Genomic DNA, 14,609 nt, shown 5'->3' on the forward strand with positions numbered 1-14,609 from the left:
ATAACAAATATCTAACAACTTAACTAACTATGACAAATAACAAAACTAATTAACAACAAGACTTAAGCTATTAACCAATAACAAAACTAATTAACAACAATTTGGAATTAGCTATTAACAAATAATAAATTAATTTACAACAACTTCGACTCAAATCTTACCATCGGCATTATGGCTTAAGTGAGCCACTTCATTGCATATTAGGGGTGAAAGAAATCGAACCAACCCAAAAAATCGAACCGAAAACAAACCGAACCGAACCGATCGATTTAAACCAAATTAGGTCATTTATAACCCCTCTTCTCTCTCCCTCCCTCAGTTCACATAACCCACGCCGCCCCCCTCCCTACCTCTCACTCCCCTCTTCTCTCTCCCTCCCTCACTTGCACAGTAACCCACCTTGCCCCCCTCCCTTCCTCTCACTCCCTCTCTATCTCTCTCTTTGAACGAACCCCGGCGGCAAGCAATACTTTCTACCGGTGGTGACACACGGCGGAAACGGAGACCTCGAATTCACGACAGTGGAGGCGGCGGCGAGCTTGTATTTGAGATATTGGAGGTGTTTCGATCGAAGGATTTGAAATGGGAGATGGAAATCAAAGGTTGTTGCTGATTTGGGGTTTTTTTGCAATACACATATGAAATTTCTCAACAAAAACGTTGATTTCATCTCTCTTTTTTAGTTTCTTTTGAAAAAAGAAAGAAAAAAATCAACCGAAAATCCATTCCATAAAAAAAGCTTGTGTTTGAGGTTAACTTTTAGAAAAAATAAACAATAAAAATTTGGTGTGAAGTGGTGAAGAGGGAAAAAATGTAAGAGCTTCTGTTTGTGTTTCTTTTAAAAAAACAAAAAATAATTGGATCATCTTTTTTTCTGGATTTTGGTTTCATGGAAAAGAGGCAAGAACCCTAGGGTTAGAAGGATAAGAAAGTGGTGGAGGAGGGAAAAAAAGTGAATTCAAGTCGGGTCGGGTCGGTTTTGACCTGAAAACTGTTGGGTCGTTTCGGTTTCGATTACACCCCTATGACATATACATACATGTGTGATGGCATGAGTGAGTGTTCCAAAGATCTTAGACACCTTACTTTGGGAATGAGAATCTCAAAGATAGTGTTGGGTTGGCACTTGTGCCAACATTAAGTCTTGTTGGATAGGTTGGAGAGATTGCAATGTAGGGCCATGTTCCGACACGGTATGTTCAAGTAAGCTGGCAGGGGTTTAGTACTTGAAAATGATGGAGATTCCAAGAATTTATGCTTATTAATGTAACTTATTTTATTTTAGCAAGCAATGAAATTTTGGGGGAGTATCAAGAGATTATTTGAGTTTATTTAGTTGAACTTATGGTTTAATATTATGAAATTTGAGGTATTTGTATTCATTAATGAATTGAGTCACAATGACCTCTTTTACCATTAATTGAGAATTACAATCATTTTCAATGATTTATGGCTACACCTTGAGATTTCTAGGCTATGATTTAAGTTAATATAACATGTGAATTTGGAAATGCCTTATGATCATTGAACTATGGTTTCATTGAGAGATAAATTTCAACATTGCTCTATTCGAATTATAGTTATTTGTGATTCCATATTGGATAGTGAATTATTGTATTATGATTTAAATGGTATGAGAGGCTGATTTATAATGATTATGATTTATCATTTATCGTGATTTAAAAAAATTAAAGTTATTCTAGAAATTGTTTCAAACCACTAAAGGTCAATACCCATGGTGAATATTTCTCAATACAGTTGCATTGAATGTATTTCCATAGTACGACGAGTTTGCTCTGCTATATGCAGTATATAGTATGATCAATTTGCTCTATTTTGTGCATTGAGATTATTTTGTAACCATATGACCTGAGTATGGATTGAATGATGAGTTTTTCTATCCAAGGAGGAGGCTTAAAAAGGATCTGTTATCAAGTTAATTTATTTCTCAACATATCCATAACAGTCTCTAAAATTATAGTTTATTACTCAGAAGGTTAATGGTTTTCTCAACATTATTTTCTTGTAAAATTATACTACTTACTAAGCTTGTCAACTCACTCTTTTCTCGTTAATTTTCTATTAGGTAGCACTAAGTCTCCAACAAGCCTACTGGGATTCGAGATCTACCACCAACCTCGTCTAGATTGCACAACACTTTGCATGTAAATGTCATAATGTATTTTGTCTTTGTAACTAACGTGGCTAACATTCTTCCTAAAACGTGCATTGCTTTAATATCATCTGTGTTTATTTGTATGAAATAGTTTATGAAATAGTGTGCAATGAGGCACACACTTTGTTGTAGTTGCTAATAAAATATTTGAACTATAAATATTTTCTTCTCAGGTGTGTTTTATCCCATTTTAAAAGGAAACTCAATTTTTATGATTTTCTTTTAATTCAAAATTCGTTAGACAATTAAATTTTTAAATGACATATCAATTCATGTTAGTTTGACTATAAAATCCGTAGCTAGTTGGGATCTGTGTGGTCGACACGACTCATTCTAGAACTTGTAGAGTGTTTTGTGGCAGGTCGTGTGATCAAATGACCTAAATTTAATTTGGTATAAATCATCTTTTTAACACAAATATCATTTTCTTCCTTAAAACAAATAAGTGAAAAAACCAGCAACACCTCTTTAATTTTCACTTTACAACGCTTGAAACTCGTATTTTTTTCATATTCCAAAATTGTCAAATTTTCTTATTGTAGGATATATATTACAGTATGATTTTAACCACCAGTTTTGTGTATAATTTACCTATTATTGAATATTTTTAGATGTCCATACTTTATTGCCTTGGTGTCAAACACACACAATCACATTTTTCTTTGCATAATCTTTGTAACACATGTTACTGCAACAGTTGCTCACCAAGGTTCATGCATTCTTTGTATGCTATAAATGGAGGTGAGAATACACTCAAACAAATCATCCAAAAGGAAGAAACTGTAACAATAATTCTCTACATTTGCTCTTCAAATTCAATATAAGTTTCAAGGGGAAAGATTCATATTCTCTATGTTCTATGCTCCAATAGTACCTAATTCTGTCCCTCAATTTTACAACACCTACTTCAATATCCGCAATTGGGTTTTTTTTTATTTTTTTTTTATTAAGGTGTGATCTAAAATATTTTAAAGAAGCTAAAGTTGATGAGTTCTTGTTCGATTGCTATACGCAAGATTTTAGTTAAATCAATTTGAAAGAAAAGGTATTTTAGAATTGTCTCTCGTCCTAGTTAATCATCTTGTAATCACTAGTAGAAAGTCGGCCTTCAATGACAGTTAAATTCTATCATTAACATAATTCAAAACAATTATATAATTGTCATCTATTAAGGCATCAAGAAAGAGGGGAGAAGATGACAAATTTGAAAAATTGTCATCAATGTATTTACAACTACCGTTATACTTTGTCATGAATAGATTTTCCATCACAATCAATAAATGTCACATAAAGTCATTTAATTACAATTTATAAGTGTCACTAAAACAATCAAATACTTTTGTTCTCCTGTCAATAAATACCTAAAGACGACAGTTTATAAATTGTCATGAACTAGTATTTAACGACAGTTAAAGATTGACATGAATTTTTTTTAAACGACTATTTATAATTGTCATGAAAACTTTTGTAGTGATAGTTTTAACAGTCAATATTGCCAGTTTTAACTATCACGAAAAATTGTATAATGACAACTTAAAAATGTCATGCAACATTAAACAATGACATTCGATATATGTCACGGAAAGGTTTACAACGACAATTTAAAACTGTCATGATATACTTAATAATGTCAACATTTATTTTCAAGAAACGGTTTTGAATGTTTTTTTTTTTTGTCATGAAACCTATTTTGTTGACATTTATAAATGTAACTTTTCATATAAACTTGTTTTGAAATGTTTTTAAAATCGCTTTCCATTGTTGTACCTAGTACCTGTCAATTGTGATGTATTTTACATACAAAAACATATATATCCATTACTACACAAACCCACTTGCAAATATAAAGTGTATACATATAGTAAATTTTTTATACCCAACGAAAGAATTTTCATGTCCATCAACCCTGATCATAAACAAACTATACAAAGTAGTCGCTAACCCAACAAAAAAATGGCCCAACAGTCATCTTTTAAATATTCCAAGTAGCTACCCGCCATGGTTCTCCAGGCTTTTCTTGGAAGACCTAAGCAATGAAAAAAACCTCAAATATTTCACAATAGTATCTGCGAAAGGTCAAACTACAACAAATGTACCTAACATATTACTATTATATGTTGTTAGAGTTCATACCGTGTAAACGTGAAAGGTCAAACTACAAAATGTAGCTAACATATTACAGAAACTCTCGGCCTTGCTTCCTTCAACTCTCGCTTCCACATGCTGAACAACATATTCAAAACAAACAATTAAGAAAACACGAATCTAACTTCGGCAAATATATACAAAAGTGGAGAACCTAAACTTTCAAATCTTCTTACACTGAGTTTACTTCCTTTATCTAATCATTGTAAAGGTTAACGTAGTAGAAAAGAAAATTATATTTCAGACCTTTAAGTAAACTTCGTGAAAAACAACAAACACATGTTAAGCTAATTTTCAACACTGTTAACAAACACATTTTTTAAAATCATAAGCTTGTCTACAATTCATAAGAATGTGACACTTATCTATAAGAAACTACACCTAGACACAAATTTTTGGATATCATAGATACAAATTTTTGGATACCATAGATACAAATTTTTTGTTCCATCCATAAAGGATCTACATCCATTTTAGGTCATCCACTATGTAATCAGTTTTAACAATTACAAAATATAAACAAAGGATCAGCAAACTTTTTTTTTGGTATCAACACACTTTCATAGCAAACTTTTTTTTTTGTATCAACACACTTTCATAGCCTGTAGTGCCTCAATAGAGAGCTAACAATCACAATAAGCACCTAAGATCTTTTTCTTCCCTTCAAATTACTCACACAAAACCCTTCTTTCACAAAAACAAAGACGCAAAAAGACAATATCAAACGGTTTTTTAAATTCTCAAAATACTAAAGACTTTACCTAAATAAAACTGATTTAGAAACAACACAAATGTTGAACACTAACAAACAAAAACAAGCTACTTATCTAAACCTTAATTGACTATCTTTGCTGTAGGATAGCCAGAAAATTATCCAACTAGACTTTCAACTATATGCATGACACAAATATAAACAATAAGTCTTAATTGGCTATCTTTGCTGCAAGATAGCCACAAAATTATCCAACTAAACTTTAAACTACACAACTATTCAACTAGACATTATACTATATGCATGACACATATAAACACTAAGTCTTAATTGGCTACTTGCACAATCTTACATAAGCAAGTCAAGCCTAAAATCAATGCACAATATTCACAAAAGAGACCACAGAAGCAGCCAGAACGAAAGAGAGACAACCAGAAACAAGATATGAACACATAAATCTAAACAACATAGCTTTAACAAACACAAACGAAACAGAAACATTATCTAACACATTTCTCATTGCAAGAACGAGCTTTCACAATTAGTAAAAGTAATGAAAGGAAAGAATATGAATGACAAAAAAGTTTGAACACACTCCACTAGTGCCAAAGTGCTAACTTGCAAAGAAGGATAGAAAATAGAAGCTAAAACTGAGGGAGGGACAAAAGAAATGAAAACTAAGTGCTCCCTCCCCTCTCAATAATAAAATTAAGGGAATGATCACCCTCTGCCTTTTGCACTATATATATGTACATCCTTTTCTCTCATTCAATTCAATGCAATTTATTGCTTTAGCAATTATTTTGATCTCCTCCAATGTAGTACCCATGTATTTTATTTTCTTTCTCCACACCAAAATGAAACGAAACTATATATATACATTCTCCATTCCTTGAGAAGACATGAAAACATAATGCCTAATTGATTTTATGGGGTGGTAAATGACACAATGAATAATTCTACTATGACCAACATGCTTCTCAAGATCATACGATATGTTTAAGCTCAAGAATATAGTCAATAACATGAGGTGTTAACAGTGATCAAGAACCATACCTCAATACACCGTTACAGTATATGTGGTTCATGCCAAGGGTATTGCCCAAAAGTATTCGATCAAATCTTTCGCTCAACAAAAATTTTCAATCTCCAACATGCGGCGGCCAACAAAACGCAAGATTACTTGAACGAGGAAGCCAAAAAACAAGATAGCACATATACTACGAAAAATATATGTGCCAAAGTATGAACTCTGTCAGCTCCCTCCTAAAGATAAAAGCGAGATTGAGAAGATAAAATATAAACTTATAAGTGAATTTGAGATGAAAGACTTTGGCCAAGCCAAGAAAATTCTGGGTATGGAGCTTCATAGAGGCTGTCAAAGAAGCTCATTGTTTATATCACAAGCTGAATACTTGAACAAGGTGATAAAACGTTTCCATTTGGAGTCTGCTAAGACAATTAAAACTACATTAGCCCAACATTTTAAGCTGTCAACATGTCAGTGTCCTTCTACATCAGATGAAATTGAAGAGATAAAGTCAGTTCCATATGATAGTTTAGTAGGAAGCCTTATGTATGGGACGATTTGTAAACTCTAACATTTCTTAATGAAACAATACTAGACAATAGATGCTTTAGAGTTATAAAACTAGCAGCAAATGTTTGTACAAAAAATGGTTAAGGTGAAAGTTAGCCTATGTTTAACAACCATAACTTCCATGAACTAAGATGGAATAATAATTACATCTATGCATTCAGTCTACCTAAAAGAGATAAAAAATGAAATGGGAAAATAATCAATTACACATTAACTCATACCAATAATTATTCAATTGAGAAGAATGAAAGCACTTACATGTCTTGTTGTCAAAGTTTCAATATTAGGTAGACCTTTAGATCTAAATCCTTGTCATCGGCTACACCAAACCTATATAATGAAATAATAACATGATGAGAAATTAATTAGAAAACCTTTTTGTTGAAACAAGTAGTAGCTTGTCGACAACATAAGAATGGAAAAGTCCATGAACATTCTTAAGAGATAAAATTATAAAGGACAATACCTTGATGTCTTCTCCACCTAGCTTTGATAAATGGGGGACTTACTATAAAAATGAGTACTTCCTGATACATTTCTTAATGTAAAAAGGATCTTAGAAAATGTATCTATACATAGATAGTTTGTTTATTGTTCAAACTCACTTCTCAAATACTTCAACCCTATGAACTATTAATAATGAAACCATGAAATAGACAACATGACAACATCATTTAATCCAAAAGCTAAAACACAAAATCAGACTCAATCTTTCAACAAATAGGAGATTTGGAAAAAGAAGAGACACCTTATCCTTCTCAACTTGTTCCTTAGGAGAAAACAGAGTTTCTCGAGTGAAATCATCTTTCTCAATATTTTCTTCCCCAACATTAGAAGCCTCATTTTTCTTCCCCACTCACTTTCCTTACCTTTTATCGTCTTTGTTCCTTAATTATGACCTAACTTTTTCTAGTCTCTTGTCTTCCCAACCTTCATCATTGCTTCTCTTTTTCTTTGTTTCTTTCCCAAAAAAATGTGGGCAGCCCCTCCAAGGAACAGAACTTTCAGTTGACTAAAAAAAGAATAAAGGTGCAAGCTAAAAAATGAATAGTGGAACTACCTAAACCCACAATTTGTCATGATGACCTCATTGATTAAAGTTTCTAAACTTGTTCACTTGGTTAGTATAGAAATCATTTTTATGACAAAAGACATTTTCAATATGAGATATGAAAGCAATTAAAAGAAACGTACCTCAAAAGCGAAATGGAGGAAGTTGGGTTTGGAGGTTAGATTTAGGGGTGGGGGGATGTTCGTGGCAGTGAGGAAGAAGGAATGGGGAATGGGGCGGCGACGAGCTTGGACGGCGGACGACAGAGCGATTATATGACTGGTTGGTTATGCCATTTGGCTTGATCAATGCACCTAGTATTTTTATGCGACTTATGAACCATGTATTGTGTGACTTTTTGGCAGAGTTTGTTGTGGTTTATTTTGATGACATTTTGATATATTCTAGAACACTAGAGGATCATGTTCAGCATGTTAAGTATGTTCTGATTGCACTTCGAAAAGAAAAACTTTATGCTAATCTTAAAAAGTGTAATTTTTGCATGGAAAGGATAAACTTCCTAGGATTTGTTATAACTAAAGAGGGAGTGGAAGTTGATACTGAGAAGTTTAAAGTCATTAGGGAGTAGCCCACACCTAAGAATGCTAGTGAAATTAAGAGCTTTCATGGACTAGCTAGTTTCTATAGGCGGTTCATTAGAGACTTTAGTTCCATAGCTGCACCACTTAATGAGCTTATTAAGAAAAATATGAAATTTGAGTGGGGTAAAGCTCAAGACTATGCATTCAATGAGTTGAAAGATAAATTATGTAATGCACCTTTACTTGCCTTACCTAACTTTTAACTAACGTTTAAAATTGAGTGTGATGCAAGTGGAATAGGGATTGGAGCTATTTTAATGCAGAACCAAAGACCATTGATGTACTTTAGCAAAAAGTTGAGTGGAGCAACTCTGACGTACTCTACATACAACAAAGAGCTTTATGCCTTGGTGAGAGCACTGCAAATGTGGCAGCACGATTCGTGGCCAAAGGAATTTGTTATTCACACTAATCACCAAAGCTTACAGCATTTGAAGGGCCAACAAAAGCTAAATAAAAGGCATGCAAAATGGTTGGAGTTCATAGAAACTTTTCCCTACGTGATACGGTATAAGAAAGGTTGTGAATTTTCAAGCTGACAAAAAGGCAACAGCCATTCGGGAGCTATATAAAGAGGTTAAGGAAAGGAGTGATAAACAAAACACCAAAGTAGCAGCGAGGGTCAATCAACACCGAAAGCCTATTGTATTCAAAGAGGGAGATTGGGTCTGGGTTCAATTTCGAAAGGAACGATTCCCACATCAGCGAGATTCTAAGTTAAACCCAAGGGGAGATGGACCTTTCCAAGTGTCGAAGAAAATCAATGACAATGCCTATCAAATTAACCTCCAAGGTAAGTATGGCATGAGTACTACTTTTAATGTATTTGACTTGACTCCTTTTGATGTAGGTGACAATTTTGATTCGATGATGAATCCTTCAAAAGGGGGAGAAGATTATATGAACCAAGATGCATTAGCCTTGCCGCCAGGACCAATCACTCGTTCAAGGGCCAAACAGTTACAACTAGCCTTTGATTCTCACATCCAAGCAGTAGTGAGCTCCACTAATGGACATCAAGAGGATAAAGATGGGAAAAAACTTTATTCATGGTACCAAATGAATATACGAGACGAAGATGAAGCCAAATGAAGACACGAGAAGAAGATGACAGAACTTTGTATTAACAAAGTTATTATTTATTTTTTTATTTTTTTAAATGGATATCTATCTCATTTTTAGGCCTTTTATATTTTTAGCACAATGATGTGGGTATTGAATTTATCAATTTTTAGGTGTTTTTTTAAATCAACTATGTCACTTTTAATTGGAGGTAGTATAGTCTTTTAGCTTCCTTTGAGATTAGGGATTTAATCTTGTGACCAGAACGATCAATTTTTACAGAATGAATTTGGAGAGTTTTATTGTGATGACTAAGGATTCATCAACTTTGCAATTTTTGATCTAGGTTGCAAACCAGGAACATTCAAGCTAGGTTTGATCAACCTTCTTGTGGAGTGTTCAATCTTGAGTAGGAAACCAGTTCTCCTTACCTCTTGGTCTTTGATCATCAAGGTAATCCTCGTCTAATCTTCCCTTCAAATTGCACTATTTGATCTGGGGTTTTTGAAATTGACAGTTAGGGGTTCTCTTTAGGTGGAAGAGTTTTTGTCTGCAATTTTCTAGGGTTTCATATCACCATAATTTCACCATAATTATACCAAGTTTCCTTTCCTTTAATTGCCTTATATGACACATCCTATGACACATCCTTTGTGCTTCAGTGTATTTTTAATCTTCTTATATAGGCCCCCTTGTAGCAGACTTAGAATCATTCCTTTGTATCCAAGTCTGATTTATTTAATGGTATCAGAGCCTTGGTGCACTAAAGGAATTTATAGAAAGGAACCTATTCGTGAATACTAGTCTCATGGCCAACTTAGAACCTGAACTCTCAATTCAAAATTTCCACCAATGTTCTAGCTCGGTTTGAATCAAACTTAACCACTCAAACTACCTACTGTGGAGGACACAAATCCTACCTTTGGTTCGTAATTTTGGAGTAGAGCACCACCTATGTGAATGTAGTCCACTAGAAAAAGTAACTAAAGACAAGGGCAAACATCTGCAATTCCAAATCACACAAAGTGGCTCAACAACAATGAACTAATTAATTACTTCATGGCTTTTAGGAACTATCATTGAGGAAGTGCTTGCAACAATTGAGGGAACAGATTGTGCGCAACAGGTATGGAACTCCCTTGAGGAGCAAATCCTGACCTTGACCAAGGAAAATGAAATTCATTTAAATGAAATGTTGGTAAGTATGAAGAAAGGAAGCCAAAGCCTAGATGATTTCTTAAAGAAATTCAAGTCAATATGTGATGGATTAGATGCAATGAAGAAGCCAGTTGATGATACCACAAAGATTTTCCATCTTTCTAGAGGTCTTGGTGGCAAATGCAAAGACTTTTTACGCTATCAAAAGCTCCATATCTGATATACAACCAGTTTGTCTTAGCACTAAAAACACACGAGCCACAACTACAAACTGATGCGAAGGAAGAAAAATCCAATCAACTTGATCACAATTATGCCTTCTTTCGCCAACGCGGCAAATCAAGAGGAAGAGGAAGAAGCTTCAGCTCAAAAGGAAGATGATTTCAACAAAGAAGATTCCTTCATACTGCCCCAATTCCAACAAAACAAGGCAGCACACAAGGTCATTTTTCTTACAAAAATCATGAAAATCTCTCTGCCAACAACAAGACAACGATCTCTTCAAACAAAACAATGGTGTAACATGTCAAATATATGGGAAACTGAACCATTCAGCATTAGAATGTTGGAAAAGATTTGATCATGCATACCAGTCAGAGGATATTCCACAAGCATTGACTGCATTGACTTTGAATGACCAAACTGATCCTAACATGTACGCTGACTCGGGTGCCACAACTCATATTGTGAATGATCCTGGTAAGATCTCTTACAAAACACCTTATGAAATGGATAAGGATTAAACATATCTCATATTGGCTTTCACAATATTAAGACTGATTACAACACTCTTGCATTAAAAAATATCTTAGTTGTGCCAAGCATGAAAGAGAATCTATTATCTATAAGTAAACTAACTATAGATAATGATTGCTCTATTACTTTGAATGCTGACAATTTTGTCATTGAAAACAAGCACGGAATAGTATTGGGCAAGGGACATAAGACTGCCGGCTTGTATGCTTTGAAAGAATAGGGGAAAGACCATTTGAATTTTTCTGCTTTTCTTGCCATTTCTAGTTTGAATAAGGCTCCATACTCTATATGGCATAGACGTATGGGGCACTTGAATGATACTTCTTTAAAACATCTACACGATTCACATTTGTTAGATGTTTCTAGTTGACAAAATAACTCTATTTGTACTGTCAAATGAGTAAGAGCTGTCAATTGCCTTTTAAATTGTCTAAGAACATGTCTTATTCCATTACAAAAAATACAGTGTGATCTTTGGGGCCCAGCCCCTATAACTTCTTGTCAACATTTTAAATACTGTGCTAGTTGTGTTGATCTCCACTCTAGATTTACTTGGCTTTACCTCCTAAAAAGAAAATCTGACTTCTTTGAGTGTTTTGTTAAGTTTCAAAAACTCGTAGAAAACCAACTTGAGAAAAAGATCAAAAATTTTCAAAGTGATGGGGAGGAGAATTTCAGTCCTTAGCTTTTAAAATGTCATCTATAAAATAGTGGTATCCATCATCAATTTTCTTGTCCTTATACACCCCAAAAAAATGAACTATTAGAAAGAAAACATAGACACATAGTAGAAACCAGCTTAGCTCTCCTCTATCAGTCTAAAACCTCTACTGGGTAAATGCCTTTCTAACTACAAATCGAATGCCAACCAAGGTACTTGATATGAAGTGTCCCTATTTAATTCTCTTCAGCAAGCAACCTACTTATGACTGCATCAATATTTTTGGATGTCTTTGCTACCCTTACTTGAGGATGTATAACAAGGACAAGTTTGCCAAACGAACTTATCCTTACGTTTTTATAGACTATAGTCCTATTCACAAGGGATTTAGGTGTCTATACCCCAAAACAAATAGAGTCTATATGTCAAGGAATGTCATTTTTTATGAAGATGTTTTTCCCTTTAACTCTCTAGCACTAACCTCCGGAGAGGAGAACAAGTCCATTTCTATCACTGAATTTACAGATTTAGAAGCATGGACAGTTGGTGAAAGCAAGGAAAAAGAGACCATGCCTATTGAGGAAGCTGCACAAAGAAGCAAAAAATTCAATTTTATGGATTGCACTGCACCATCTGAACTAATCTCAGCCAGCAATCAAAATACACATGAAGAAGAACACCACTCAATTGCAGAGTTAATGCAATCAGAAGACAACATAAGGGAACATGTTATCATAAACCAACAAGAAAATAGATTTCAAATTGAGGAAAGACAAACTCCAATTGTAGGGAACAAGCTAACAGACACTTCAACCTCCCATTACAGCACAAATCAGTAGCAACTAAGGTTGCCACTTGAGGAAAGACATTATCCATCTGATTACAAGGACGACCAAGTAGTGACGACCAAGTAGTGAGGAATCAAGAAAATAGCAACAACCAATGTAAAAATACTCACCAAATGATTACAAGGAGAAAATTACGATTGGACCCTCAATTAGATCCCAACCTTTACCAAAACTTGCAGATATCTAGAGGAAATCAAGCTCTTGTTGCTACAAATTAGAAAACGTAGCCAAAAGGTTATAAGACAGCAATGAAGATTCCACATTGGAAGGCAGCTATAGAAGAAGAAATGAGAGCACTTGAGGAAAACCACACATTGGAACTTGTCCCAAGGCCATTAAATACAAATATTTGGGTTCCAAATGGATATACAAGACAAAACTTAAAGAATATGGCTCCATTGAATGGTTCAAGGCTCGCTTAGTAGCTCAAGGATACTTCCAAGTCGAAGGCATAGACTATGAGGAAACATTTAGTCCTGTTGTAAAACCAAACACCATTCGATTGGTCTTGGCTTTAACAGTGACTTTTGGACGGCCCCTTAGACAATTGGATGTAAATAATGCATTCCTTCATGGCTTATTCAAAGAGAAAGTGTTCATGGCTCAACCTCCTGGCTTCGAGCACCCACAACTACTTAGTTACGTATGCAAACTCAAAACATTGCTCTAGGGAGACAAACAAGCACCGAGAGCATGGTTTGAAAGATTATCTCAATTTCTCTTACATACTGGGTTTATTTGCTCCTGCTCTGATGCATCACTCTTTATTTTTAAACAAAACTCAACTTTGTTACTAATGCTTATCTATGTAGATGACATCATTCTTACAGGAAATCACATAGCTCACATGGAGCAATTAATTAGCACGTTGAGTTCTGAATTTGTGTTAAAGGACTTGGGTCGGATACACTTCTTCCTTGGAGTGGAAGTTTACAAAACTACCTTTGGAATGATGCTCACCCAAGGAAAATACTCCAAAGATCTACTTAACAAGACCAAGATGTTGGAGGCTGCTCAATACATTACACCTATGACAACCTCTATAGTAGCTGCGACCAATGACAATAACCTTGTTGATGCAGCAGGATATAGAAGCCTTGCTGGTTCACTCCAGTATCTCACTCTAACAAGACCAAATATTATACATGCAGTTAATAAAGTGTGTCAGCACCTCCAACAACCAAAGCTTAAGGATTTGAAAGCCATCAAGCGAATTCTACGATATCTAAAAGGCACCATGGAATATGGTATGTCCTTTTACAAAAATAGTTCACTAAACTTATATGCATTTTGTGATGTAGATTGGGGAGGTTGCCCTGATACAAGAAGAAGCACCACATGATTCTGTGTCTTCCTACGATCAAATTGCATCTCGTGGGCCTCAAAGAAGCAACCAACAGTAGCACGATCAAGTTCAGAAGCGGAATATCGAGCCATAGCAACAACCACAGCTGAACTAACATGGTTAACCTTTATACTCAAAGACATTGGCGTTACACTAATCAAATCACCTCAATTGTTTTGCGACAACATGGGTGCTCTTCACATGACAATCAATCGGGTGTTTCATGCAAGGACAAAACACATTGAGATGGACTATCATTTTATACGGTTAAAAGTGGCTCTAGGACACCTTATAACTCGTCATGTGCCTTCAAATCTTCAACTTAGCCACCTATCAAGTCAGCATTTAGGGAACTCAGAAGCAAACTTGGCATTCGCGAAGCTCACCCCATTGTGAGGAAATATGATAAAAGAGTGAAGTGCCAAGATCAAGATCATGCTAATCTTGTCTTGCACACATTATAATAGTATCCTCAAATGTTATACTGTTGTTG

At 34.7% G+C, this 14,609-nt stretch overlaps 2 long non-coding RNA genes across 2 annotated transcripts; one reads left to right on the forward strand and one right to left on the reverse strand.

Annotated features, from left to right (window-relative positions):
- The first annotated feature begins 213 nt into the window (after window positions 1-213).
- Window positions 214-2,348, forward strand: LOC148209813 (uncharacterized). The gene is made up of 2 exons (XR_015792958.1): window positions 214-602; window positions 2,087-2,348. It is a non-coding gene; the product is annotated as an uncharacterized LOC148209813 (long non-coding RNA).
- A 1,652-nt stretch (window positions 2,349-4,000) lies between these two features.
- On the reverse strand, window positions 4,001-9,715 carry LOC148209814 (uncharacterized). The gene is made up of 3 exons (XR_015792999.1): window positions 6,090-9,715; window positions 4,310-4,399; window positions 4,001-4,202 (listed from the first exon to the last, which is right to left on the reverse strand). It is a non-coding gene; the product is annotated as an uncharacterized LOC148209814 (long non-coding RNA).
- Between the last annotated feature and the right edge of the window lie 4,894 nt (window positions 9,716-14,609).

Source organism: Momordica charantia (genome assembly GCF_013281855.1).
Source record: "Momordica charantia cultivar OHB3-1 chromosome 8 unlocalized genomic scaffold, Mcharantia_2.0 BLBB01000008.1, whole genome shotgun sequence".
NCBI classification, from domain to species: Eukaryota; Viridiplantae; Streptophyta; class Magnoliopsida; order Cucurbitales; family Cucurbitaceae; genus Momordica; species Momordica charantia.